Here is a 13,762-nt window from a genome sequence, read left to right on the forward strand (position 1 = left end):
TTACCCTGTGTTGAAAATCTATTTAGGAGCAATCAGCTGGGTCTCTCAAACACACATGCTTGGTAGAGCCCCAACACTTGGACCTCAGGGTTTCCAGTTGCTCTGCTGGTTCCTCCCCAGCGAATGCCCACCCTTCCCAAACACTGCCTGGCACAGAGGAAACGACTCCTCAAACTTGCTCTTTTTTCCCCTCGAATGCAAATCCGTTGTATTTTTCTGAGAAGTGTTGCATGTTTTGTTGCTCTGCCAGCTGATCGCTTTGACACATCGAACAAGTTATCTCACCATCTGGTTGTAATTGCCATCATGAAGCTTTCAACAAATTCAAAAAACAGCACCAAGATCAGGGCAGGAATGGTCTAGGAGATGAACTGCTGATTATTTGGGATTATTTGATACAGCTGGAACCTTTTGATAGCCAAGATGCCCAAACACAGCCAATCCTACAGCTACAGGACCCAAACAAACCTCTGGAGTATTTCCGAGTTTTGGCTGTTGCCCGCTATAAAACCTCCTCACAATTTCATATCAAATGATGTCAAGGAAAACACTGCTTCTCCTCCTCATCTCCCAAATTGCTGGGTGTACAACCACATACTGCTGTTATCTTTTGCTTTTAATACACAGCCTACACTTATATACCATTATATTCTCATTACAGGACATCCTTTTCCTGCTTCTATTGCATCTCCCAAGAGAAACTGGCTCACAAGACCTTTTCGGAAGTTTGTCCCCATGGTCTGAACCATGTTTCCTAATTCCTTAGGGAAGGAAGCCTGGACACACTCTGCTCAGACAAGGCATTTCCCACAGTCACATGCTACAAAGCCACGTTCAGAGCAGCAACTTCTTCCCTTGGTTGACCTCAAGGGCAAGTCAAGCAGGTCCACACCAAGGCTAGAGAAAAGCAGCCAGCATCCAAGCTGCTACAGCACTGACACAAATCAATGGACACATGTTGGCAATATAAACGGAAGAATAAAAAATTGTTTGCTTAAAATCTGCTTTGCTTTGGACAAGTGTAAATGCAACATGGATCCACTAATCACTGCATCACACTACATTTTTACCAGCAGAGCAGAGGGCAGATGGCAGCTCATCACATTTTGACGCACACACAAGGTTCCTCTAAAAGTAAATGATGGGCTTCATTTAGATGGCAGCATCTGACTTGGCACACTGGATGAAGAAAAGCCAAGAATTTTAAAACAATAGAAAGTAAAACACATCCATATTTCACACGATTGTACACATTGCAGAGCAAGCGGCAACATTAAGATGTTAACTGGAGTCCCATTAATCCTGATTACCAAGAGATGGGAGACAAAAATTCTTTCATATACACTAAGTTAACTTTCGAAACTTAAACTCTTTTGACAGCGTCGCCTTGAACTTGCAGACAGAAATATTCCCATGTTGGTGGAACAGGGAAGCAAGGAAGCACCCAACCAAGACTGCTTCCCTGCTCACTCTAACCCCAGACAGACACAAATTTTCTCTCTAAAACTTGGAGATCTTCACAGAACTGAAAGAAATTTTGGGTTTGCTTTTTACTTCCACCAGCAATCACAAAGCAGCAAAACAAAGAGACCGGGGATGCTTTATGCCTCTCTGCCTTGCCTCTTGACAGCAACCTGAACTCCATAAACTCCTCTTGTGCAGTAACACCCAGGAACCTGTTTCCCCGAGAGAAGACGAGGTGCCACGGGGACTCTGCAAGCAGCGAAACCCCCCTGACCTCTGAGAGCACGGTCCTGCACAAGTGGTCCTTTCCTCTTGAAAGGCATACGACTGACATTTTGAAGGCTGAAACCAGAAGGAAAAAAAAACCTGGAAAGAATAACAACATTTTTGTGACCCATTACAATTTTTACTAACAAAAAAAGCAGGACTTAGTCCAGAAATTTGATCTTCTTTAAACTGAAGCATGTCACAGCGTTCATCCTAAACAGCAACTGCTGCTTTCCAGACAGTCTTGTAAAACCATATCAGGATTGAGATAAGGACTTCAAACTGTTTCCATAAAACCATCATGGCTGACTGTCTGTGGGAGATATTAAAACTTAACTCTTGGAGAGTTTAAAACCTGTGCAACACATTAGCACTACATCGGACCACCATGGCAAGACCAGCATCCCCCTTGTTACTGGGAACAGTATCAGAGTGATTAGCTAAAAAATAAAGCAAATGGCAGCAAGCTGCAATAACATCTCAAGCCCACAGCCACTCCTAAAACACAAACTCTTTTAATTCTGCAACAGATTCTTCTCCTTCCCCTCTTTTGTTTTTTTGTTTGCTTGCCCTTCCCATCCAGGGAGCAACGCCACAAGAACCATCTCTCCTCTATCAGGACATTCAGGTTACAATCCAAATGAGTTGTGTCCTCTTGCTAACATGGGCCAAAGCCCAAAATAAACCCCCTTCAGAAGACCAGGAAACAGAGGAAGCACAAACAGTGAAGCCAAGGACTTACTTCAACATAGCCATCATCAAGAGCTACCAACACAACGCCTCAATGCAAAGGAAAATGCCGCTTAACCACAGCCCCCCACTTAACAAAATGGGCCTATTTTCTTTGAAATACTGGGTGCAGCTCGTGAACAGGACAGGCTAAACGTTTCCTGGGAAGGCGACACATCACCCCCCAGAACAGGACATGACCCTGAGAAAAAACAGAGTAGTCGGAAACAAGGATCATGCAAAAATTTCAGTCGCAAGGGCCCTTTGGAGGTCATCTGGTCCATCACCCTGTTCAAAGCAAGGCCATGACATCAAGGTTATGACATTATCCCCATGCTTTCATTGTTCAAAATTGTCCCAGTCAACTGTGGCCTCTGTCTCAATTCCCATGTGTAAAATTGAGCTAAATAGGCTCATCGAGCTCCATCGCCACAGGAATTAAGTCAAAATCATCATCAAGGCACTCCAACTCCAGCCGTGTAGCCTGCACAAATCACTTATTTAATCTGACTTCCCCCCCGTACAAAATTTATTTTCTTCTTCATTTCCACACAGTTTAAAAAAAAAAAATAATAAAGAACTTCTACTGTACTTGGAAACCTTGTCATAAGGCAGGGAACATGTACATATTGAAACCAAATATCAGCATATAACACACACTGACACATTAATATAAGCTTTCTCCTCCATGTTAAGGATCATCTTGTTATAAAATATGAAGTGCAAATATATATTCCTGTCTGCCACTGCTGCTCCAGTCAGGACCAAGGTCCCTCCGTGCCAAGTGCCATGGAGGCATGCTGTGGAAAAGAATCCCTTTGCCACCGTGTTTACAGGTTAAACAGATAAATGCTGGGAGGGGACACAAAGGGCCAGAAAATGAAGCGACCCACCCAAGGCTTTACAGATGACTGCTAGCACAGTCTGTAATCCGGCCGGTACTGCCTCTCCACCCACAGAGCAGCGACGTCCCCGCTTTCTTCAAAAGCTGGCTGCCTCCATCCACCACCACGCGGCTGCCCGGCTCTGCCAGACACTGGTCGGGCGACCGCAGCATTAAGTTGCTTTACTTCTCCATTGACAACACGTCACTGGAGCTACTCAGCACTTAATTATATAAATTAGGAGACCTGTATAATGGTCCTAAACCAGTAATGAAAGAGAAGGTCTAATGATGCAACACAAATCTGCAACCTAGCGCTCAGATTACGGGTGGGTTACACAACAGCTCAAACAATTAAGCATTTAGGTGGCCAGCTGCAGACTTGCATAGTGCAGATCACATTTTCCCAGAGCCATCATCTGACTCCAAACATGTGAGATCCACTCAAGCACACCCTACCTACCTCCCTTGCCCCAGAAGCTCAAGGGTGAAGGTGAGGAGCTGTGTTTGAGCAGCAGTGCCATCCACAGCAGAGCAGAAGAGATGCTCCAAAGCAAAGTCAGCCCTTTTCCCAAATCTCCCTCCCAAATTCACATTCAAACTCGACAGATACGTCTAAAGTCTGTCCTAGCAACCCCTTGTATCTCACAAGTAGTGCTCGCTCCTCTCAGCAGTAACATCCCACTATACAGAGATGACATAACTCCAGTGAAACCTGTTCAGTTTACAACTGGGGTGACTTCCGCACCGCACCACGCGATTTAACTGCAGCCGAGCAGTTTAAGTTTTTTAACTTAAAACGAGCTGCAGCCTCATTTAAGAAAACATTATCAGCACAGGGTCACGAGAGAGAGATCACCCATCAACTCTGACAACAAATAAGGCAATTTAGGTATTTAATGAGCACTCAGCATGAACAGTTTATGTGGAAAAGAATGTTCCTACTCCAAGATTTCCGACTGTGGGTTTTTTACTGAATAGGCTCAAATACTTCCAGAGAGTACCGAGTTCTATTCATAGCATTGATACGGTGTAAGGGAGAAGTCATTTGGTTTGAAATATTCTTTTATGCTGTATTGACCTTTTATGTCAATAAACACAGTACCAAATTGCAGCTTAGCAGCCTAATTTTACCTTCTTTTTGTAAAGTGCTCAGATGAAAAGCATCAGGGCTGAGAAGTATTATTTGGATTTTGAAAGCAATTAAGTGTCATGGTCAATCCACATGTTCAATATTGAAGGGCTCAAAAGAAAATTGACAGCAGCAAAACTGCAATGGTAAGGAAGTGTGATAGTATCAGCGTGGAAGCTGCTTACCAATATTTGCACGTGCTTGTTCAAACAAAAGCCTCAAGAAGAGATGCAATGCCTTATCTAGAAACCTTATTTTAAAATGACTAGTATGTCACTGTTCTTATTAGAAAAATGCCATACTCATATTCCCCTTTCACCTGTAAAACAAACTGTTAATTCTATTAAAATCCAGATTGGGATCTTCTCGCTTCCACATATTACCCTTCCTGCACACTGTCCCTCCTCCACAACCCTGATGCTTTCCCACCCACACCGTGGTCCATGAAAGGCAGAAGCGATGCCGGCAGCAAAGCTGGCAATGATCAAGGCACGGTGCTGGAGCGAGGAGGGGAGAGCTCCTGTGATTTTCAGAGATTGTCGAGGCATCTCTGAATGAAGCCTCTGGGCTCATCCTGTACTCAAGGGCCTGCAGCTTGCTTCTGGGTGCATTAACACATGCGGCCTGTGATTACAAAGCACATTAGCACATACTTAGTTCTGATCCGTCCGAGCTCTTGCAAGGCAGGCTGAGTACATAGGCACTTCACAGCTGAAGCCACAAGGCTGTTCATCGCACAAATATCACTGAGCGCACAACAGCAAATCTCAGAGAATTAAACTGCATTTGTATTTTGTTTCCTTTATGTACAGAGTCGTTTTTGCCAAGGCAGAAGGTAGCGCAGGGTGCTGTTACAAGCTGTTTGTAGCTAGAGCAAACCTGCAGTTACTACATCAAGGTGGATGGCTGGAAACCAACAGCGTGCAACCATCGAGCATCTTTTACCCTACGACCCCTTCAGCAGGTTACCCGATTTGCTTTCATATAGCTCAACTTCCCCCCAACAAAAAGATTGTTTTCCTTCAGTTGCTTCCCTCCCCACGCCCAAAGAGGCAGACACCTACAACAATAATATCTTTAAAGAGGCACATCATAGTAGCACAGTATATTACCAGTAGAAAAGCAAGGGACATTATTAAATAGCATTAGTACATGGCACAGATTTTGCCCAGTACCCAAACAGCCCAGTGCTTCTGTAACTCCCGAGGGCATGCCGGAGGGGGGAAGCAAGCTTTTGCCACCAGCAAAAAGATTCCCAAAACGAGCCAGCAAATGTCCATACAACCTGCATCTCAAAGCCTGACATTAAATATAGCCTAAAATTAACTGAGCCTGCCACTGCTCTGCACTCATGCAGCAAAGTGAAATCCTGGCTATGCCTGCATCCTTCTGTGTGTTTCACACACAGGCTGGAGGTGGCCCGATTGAGACCTACTCATTATTTTCTCTGCAAAGTGCACTCCTCCCTGCTTTATCGTTAATCAAGAGTTACAAGCAGTCACCAAACGAGCACTGCGATGACTTCACTACCAGCTGCTAGGCATCCTGGAAAAAAACAAAAACAAGTTACATTAAGTCTACCATCACTTACCAAATCCTACTACAGGTACACTAGGTAATTAGGCAACTTTGCTGACATATCTGCCGGTACTTTCCTTCATGGACATACTGTATCTCTCCTCCTAACCATCCCCTGAAGCAAAGGATCTTTAGTTAAAGCAATGACAACATTTTTCACCCAACAGAACGCCCTCCCCCTCCTCACCCACCCCAAGCAGGTACAGCAAAGTAGCTTTTTGCTCAGTGCAATGAACAGTGAAGGAAAAACAAAAAGTTAGAGCCGACTCTAATTGCCAGGGCACACCCTTCTTCCAGTGCACCTGTAAACGATCACTTGTGCAACACCGGCTGAGTGTCAACAGGAGCTGTAGGCGCTACCCAAGCACGCACACGGCAATAAAGCAAAGGCACTACCCACATTTCCACGTGCAAGTAGGGTTTCCAAGTACCTGTCTACGCTATCTACACCTATGCAAGTGGTGATTCACCTCTTGCAAACACAGCCCCAAACCGTTTGGATCTCCCCTTTCCCGTATTCCTGCGATTGTGGGTAATCTTCTGGTCAGAGATTGCCTGCCTTCTTCAGGCCTTGATTGTCATCCTGCACAGCACCAAATAGGATTAGCTGGTAACAAAACAAAAAAACTTAAAAAGAAGAAACCCACATAAAAAAACAAGTAATATTTAACTCATCTTTCTGAGCTGGGAGGGTCTCTTCAATGGCATGCATAGCCTTTTCACAGAATCATAGAATCGTTAAGGTTGGAAAAGACCTCCAGGACCATCTAGTCTAACTGTCAACCCAACAACTTCATACATACTAAACCATGTCCTGAAGTGCCACATCTACACGTTTTCTGAACTCCTCCAGGGATGGTGACTCCACCACCTCTCTGGGCAGCCTGTTCCAATGCCTGACCACCCTTTCAGTAAAGAAGTTTTTCCTAATACCCAATCTAAACCTCTCCTGATGCAACTTGAGGCCATTTCTTCTTGTCCTATTGCTTGTTCCTTGGGAGAAGAGACCGCCCCCCCTCTCTACAACCTCCTTTCAGGTAGCTGTAGAGAGCGATAAGGTCTCCCCTCAGCCTCCTTTTCTCCAGGCTAAACAACCTCAGGTCCCTCAGCCATTCCTCATCAGCCTTGTGCTCCAGAGCCTTCACCAGCTTTGTTGCCCTTCTCTGGACACGCTCCAGCCCCTCAATGTCTCTCTTGTAGTGGGGGGCCCAAAACTGAACACAGCATTCGAGGTGCGGCCCCACCAGTGCCGAGTACAGGGGCACGATCACTTCCCTAGTCCTGCTGGCCACACTAGTCCTGATACAAGCCAGGATGCCATTGGCCTTCTTGGCCGCCTGGGCACACTGCTGGCTCACGTTCAGCCAGCTGTCAACCAGCATCCCCAGGTCTTTTTCCTCCGGGCAGCTAGCACACATAACCTTTTCAATACTTTTCAGGACCAAGAAAGTTTTTGCTCCTTGCTTTGCTTCAGCTGGCCATAGCCTGCTTGTGGTAACACATCTGGTTACCATCTGACCCAGGACTTTTTTTACTAGGAGTGGGGGAAAAGGGACAAAGGAACACATAGAGATGGTGGTCACAGGGAGCACAACGCCAGTGCTAAAGTCTACCTGGCCAACAGCCCATACCATAGGCACAAGCTGTCCTCATAAACAGGCCGCAGGAGTTACCTAGTTCCATAGTCCAGCCCCAGCTGCTGTCCCTGGGACCGTCCTGCACACGCAGGAACTTTTCCACGCACGTGATCCATGCACACAGGGTGCACGGAGCAGCGGCACAACACCAGGAGACTGAGGCTCCCGGAAAGCATCAACCCTCTGCACACAGAGCGCATCTTGCAGAGGGCACCGGAGAAACTTTTCCCAGCCACGCACAGATGCTCAGTAGTTTGCCCCTACAAGAAAGCTTTAACGCCACAGACTTAATCATTACCTACCTGCTGCACCAAGAGTGTAAATAAATCCCCTATTCAACAACATAGAGGAATAACCTCAGCAGCAAAAGTAGTGCTCTATAAACTATCATTTCTTGAGACAGATACCTGTCCCCGGCTGTGCCCAGACTGACTGGTCCTCAGTCAGTGTCTAAACCACTGATCTAATTGTCTGGTTTTAGGGCACAAGTTTGCTCAAAACTTTGTTATTTTTTTTCTGAAGGAAAATGTTTTAAGGCAGAGACCATACCACAGTATTTAATATTGTTCTTACCTTGGGTCAAATACCTTTATACTCTGTGCTTTCCATTTGTTGATGCTCGAGTTATCTTTTTCAAGATAATGATTTCACTTTTGTTTCTTTTCTCCCCTCCAGGTGCCCTGCCTTTAACAGCAACAGACTTAAATCTAGATGTTACTCCACAGATAACATCTATTGCTAAACAACATTTTTCTGATCTATACTTACAAAGCACTCCAACATATGCTCAATTAAAATGCTCACTGTGACGTCTAAAGGCACGTGTACTTTTTCCATAGCACATTTAGGACTAGAAAGACAAGATTTATGCCATGGAGAACAGTGACACACTGATGCTAATTTAACTTTTGTGTGCCCTACACACAAATAAGAAATAATATGCTTTAAATAAATGAACAAGTGCTGGTATTTCTACAAATGACAGAAAACAAAGACACCAGAACTTAATGCCTGCCCAGAAATCTAAACAAAGAATTGGTTTAAATTAAGAAAAGTATTCTGAGCTAATCACCACATCTTCCCTGATCTGTTTAACCTACTTCCTAGCAGTAGCAAATGCTCATTATGTTGTTTCCCCCACCAAAAGAAAAATGCAAGGGGTGCAAGCGTACAGCATAAGCATTTAGCACTAGAGGTTGCTAGAGATCACGGATAACCCATCAGATCATAGTAAGTGATCAGTGTCACAGGTGAGGAACGCCTGCTTCATTAAGAGTTACATCCTCACGGAAAATCTCTTAAACAGCCAGCTTGCGAAAGGCGAACAAATCTTACGGCTCTTAAATCATCCAGTAAAGACCTGACACTTCACAGTGCCAGGAAAAGATACAGCTAAGCTTTGAAGATGCTCTTCTGCTGGTAGCTGCTGAGTCTCCTCCATCGAGGGCTTTCAGTTCTGGTGAGGTTTACAACAACTGCTTTAAGCCAAACTTGAACAGTTGCCACCAAGAGGTCTTGCCCACCCCAAAGCTGCCACCATCCACAAGTCTGGTGCTGGCCGGATCAAGGGTCAGCTAAGCTGAGACTCACATTTTTTCTGCTACGTCTGCTGGAGCAGATTCCCTGACCCAGGAGAAGGGACTGGAGCGCTGGGACCAGCACAAGGAAAGCCCTGGGCCTGCTCTCCGGGCAGCCCCGCACAACCAGGCCTCGGCCAGCTGCAAAGACCTGCGTGCACGGTGGGGAGAGCCAGCTGAAGGACCCAGGGGCTCTCCCCATCAGCATGGTCCCCAGGGACACAAGGGAAGGGCTCTTCATTGACATCTAAATTCTTGGGGGTGACGCAAGAGGAGGAGATCCCCTGAGAACTTCAGGTGGATGAAGGACAACCAGCAGAAGCCGATTAACTCCTAAGCAACAGAGATCTTTTCACGTAAACCTCCAGAGTGGCAATGGGCTAGCAGGTATGCATGTGATTACGAAGGAACAGGAAAGGTGGGGTCAGACACAGAAACAGAGAAAAAACGAAGTTTTTCCAGTGTTTCTACAGGAGATAAACATCTACCTACTGATTTTATTTATTTTTTTATTTTAGGGTGAGAGGTTGTTTCTGTTTCTGGGCTTTTTTGAGATGACATTAGAATCAGAAGAAAGCATTAGGATCATTCAAGTCCTATTGCTTCTGTTGCAGGCTGAAAAATTTCAGCCCCATTTTCTCCTCAAGCCCATGATGTCAGGATTAGGCCTGTCTCTAAATGCTTACAGGAGCAATTCAAAGTTGGAGACCAAGCCCAATAACCCCGAAGGATTTGTCTTCAGTAACTTTTCCACAGCCTGAACTACAGCTGTTTTCCTTTGCAAATTCCACCTCACAACTGCCAGAGCATCAGGAGAGGAAAGGAGCAAAGTGCTACAGTTGGAAACAGAAGCTCAAGAAGGAGATGTAGCAAAAGATCAAATCCAGGTTTGCTGCCAGCAAAACTCTGCTCACTAACGCGCTGATCTAACTCCTTCTCTGCTTCACCGGAACACTTGAGGTTGGATGTTCTTTTTTCATCCTCAAGGCTACAGAACAATGTTATGAGCTAACCAGGACTAAAAGGTTTCTCTGCGCCTCTAGAACCAGCATTTAATTTCTCTGACCTATTTTAAAAAACATTAAAGTCTCCGCTGGAAGTAAAAAACAGGTTCTTTATTTGAATCTTGCATGCCCCACCTGACCACAGTTCGAAGCTCATCTGCCAGCCCCAACCATTCCTTAAGCAACCGAGGAAATGAAATACAAAACATTAAACAATGCAGAGGGGCAGACTTAAACCAACAAAGACAAGGAAATTGCAAGTTAAGCCTCCTGCTCTGCCCTTGATTCACCTTGTTTTGTTCAGCTACTGCTCTGTTCCCAGACCCTTCCTCTCTCCTCACGCCCTAGAGCAATAGGACAAAGAAAACAGCATGGTCTAAACATCGATGGTGTTTGTTCCTATCAATTAGGCTGGGTTTTGATGTAAATCACTACAATTTTACCTGGTTTGGAACTTGGCAAAGCCAGCGATGTTTAACAATTTCTTGTACAGTTTGCATTATTCCAAGAAGGACAGAGTAAAAATGACCTGGGGCACCTAGAGAGGAAGATTCCCATCACCCAATTTTACCCCTCTAATAACTGGGCACAGTCTAAGCTACTCATCTCCTCCCTGTCTATAGACCAGTTTGTTCCAGTGATTTTAGGATGGAAGCAGCATGCTCTGGGGGTGCCAGTCTTCTCATTGCTTGCAGAGGTCTGCAGAGCTAGCTTAGCTAGCACTTGCCTCAATTATTAGCCGGCTGACATCAAACAAGATAGATCTCACCCTCCTCCAGTAATCGTCAATCAGTTGCTATGAAATGAGCACTCGAGTCTCCAGGAGAGCCAAGACCTCAATCCCACGGTGCATTCAACATCGCTCAGCAAAGCGTGCAGTGGTTTAACACTAAGCAGGTCACCGAGGTCGGCAGCAATACTCATCTGGCTGGTATTAGATACGCGACCTAGCTCTCTGCTGCATTAGAAGGGCACGGTGCTCAGCCCCTTGCAGGACCAGGGCACAAGAAACGGAGAAGGAAGAGACCAGGAGTAGTGCAGCCTGCTCCTTCCACAGCTACAGGAAATTTCTTTTCCATTTTGCACGGAAGGTGCACGCACAGGTACACTTACATTGCCTTAGAGCAAATTCAACTACATCTCAGTGCTTCCAAAGGGAATTTAAGTTAAATTTTGACAGAAAAGCCAGCAAAGGTTTATTCAAAATGTTTACGAAAAGTAAGAACTCTAAACAGCTGCAGTTTACAATGACAAAGGATCAGGAAAATTTCATAAATCCAACCTGCAAGTTATTAAAATAACAATAAACATAAAATGTGTAATGTAAAAGGATAATTGCTACCACTAAGGAAGAATTACTGTCTTGGAGGCTATTATTTTCACAGATATTGAAACTATTGGAAATAACTGGGAGAAGAACTTGGGGTTTGGGGTTTTGTTCTGCTGTTTCCCTGTACAATCAGCAACTTAAAAATGCAGTCACAGTATCCTGAGTGAGATAAATATAGGCAAAACATAGGTAAGTTTTGTTATATAGCTCTTTATGTATCATCACAGAACAGATACCTATCAAGCAGTGAAAGACACACTCATCCACACGACAGCTACAGATTAGAACTCAACAGAAGATTTAAAATGTAGGACTTGGAGTAGCTGAGGCAGGGTCACATTTGGATGTCAGCAGTTTGTAAATCCACCTACCCTATTCAAGTCCTGAAGCACTCAGGCTGGAAATACTGCAGTGTAATGAAAATATTTACAAAAGACAGATTCTTACGGTCTTGTTCGTCGCCCAAAATCCCATTACAAGCACATCTGGTTTCTTATTTCCAGCAAGGCTCCTAGAGTAACAGTGCAAGAACATGTAGCACTGTTTGGCTGGTGGTCCAGATGTGCTCCTTCCCCATCCCCATGGTGATGGGGACCTTCTCTGACCAACATCTCCAACACAAGGGGATGCAACAGCAGGACAAACCTCACATTCCACTACCTAGCACAAAGAAAAATAAAATGTGAATGATACTTATCTTCCCGTTAAGAAAGATTACAAGCTGCAGTGGGGAAAGAAGCAGCACTGAAATGCTGGCAAGATGACATTTTTCCTAATTAAAACAAAAAGTAATTTTTAAAATAAAGGGCTCCAAGACGGTCGTTTTTCGTCACTGATAGCGTATACTGTTAAGTCATAGTCTGTATTTGCAACACTTTAATAACAGATTAAAGAGAAGTCTCATAAGCTTGTACAGAAACGCTGAAGAGCACAGTACAGTACTAAAGAGTACTTCAAAATTTGTGCATTAAGAAAGTATATATATTACATAAAAGGGGAAACATGGGCTAGATACCAAGTGCTGTTACAAATTAGGAAACAGTAAAAGCATCTTTTATTCTCAATATACTATGGGAGGGATCCAACATAGGGCACAACTCCTTAAGTGGAAAAAATGCACATGCTCAAAGCCTGTCTTCTAATCAGACACAACTGATTACCATCACAGGGCTTCTCCAGAAGGTTTTAAAGAAGGGCCAAACCACCAACCCATCACTTTAAAATATGGTTCAAAAGATTACTCCATTTCTTTACATTGTCTTTCAACAGGACAAATCTTCTCATGGCATAGTGTAAAACTAAAATCTTAGAAAGATGAAAGACACAGACAAGAGTGCCATTTTGGGGACTGAAGATGTACAAAACGTGCTGGTGAACTGTTGTGAGAAACATCTGCGTTACACAGGGAATGAGGTCCACTTGGAGGATCCAGCAAGGTCTCTGCTTTGCATTTCTTTTCTCAGCTGAATGTAGTTGCCAGAACGATGCATTTCTCAATGATTTCCAGCTGGAATTCAAACCCTCTCCCCTTACTCTTCCAGGAACATCTCACAATTCAGTCACTGGTAATAGGTCTTCCATCACAAAACCGCAGAGACACCCGTTATTAGTAGTACTATTTCCACAAGCATCCAGGGTGTTAACAAGCAGCATATGCATAGGGATGAGGAGATGGAGGAAGTTTATAAAAATGTTTACACACTATGAAAGTCATCTTTAACTTCCCACGAGTATGATTCCACACACACTTGAGGTAAGGCAGGTTGTATTATTCTCTTCTCTCTTGTCCAATAGTTGCTATTATTGGACCTGGCAAGGCAGCATGTGACACAGAAAAATGCAGCCGCATTTTTGGCTCAGAAGCCTCCACAAGAGCCTGTGAGTCATGAGCCAAAAGGCCCACATAAAAGCAACAGAGAAAAATGTAGATTCAGTCTTCTTTTTATTGTAAGCATGTGTGTCTTTACTGGATAGTCCTGGTGCACATAAATGACGAAAACAGAAGTCATTTTGAAGTTATGAGAAGGGAAAAGTCCCTTCGGTCAGGTAACTCAGTCTCCATCTGCCCAAGGCCACTTTACATAGGCTGGAAAGACTACCACTGACCACAGAGCATCTGAGCCACACAACATAATACATGCCGAGACATGCCTCTGAGCTA

General features: G+C 44.4%; 1 protein-coding gene across 10 annotated transcripts in view; it reads right to left on the reverse strand.

The window, feature by feature from the left end:
• Positions 1 to 13,762, reverse strand: part of AKAP13 (A-kinase anchoring protein 13) — a 227,406-nt gene that overhangs the window by 177,728 nt on the left and 35,916 nt on the right. The gene's annotated exons all lie outside the window — the stretch shown is intronic.

The sequence above is a fragment of the Mycteria americana genome, chromosome 6 (assembly GCF_035582795.1).
Source record: "Mycteria americana isolate JAX WOST 10 ecotype Jacksonville Zoo and Gardens chromosome 6, USCA_MyAme_1.0, whole genome shotgun sequence".
Lineage (NCBI taxonomy): Eukaryota > Metazoa > Chordata > Aves > Ciconiiformes > Ciconiidae > Mycteria > Mycteria americana.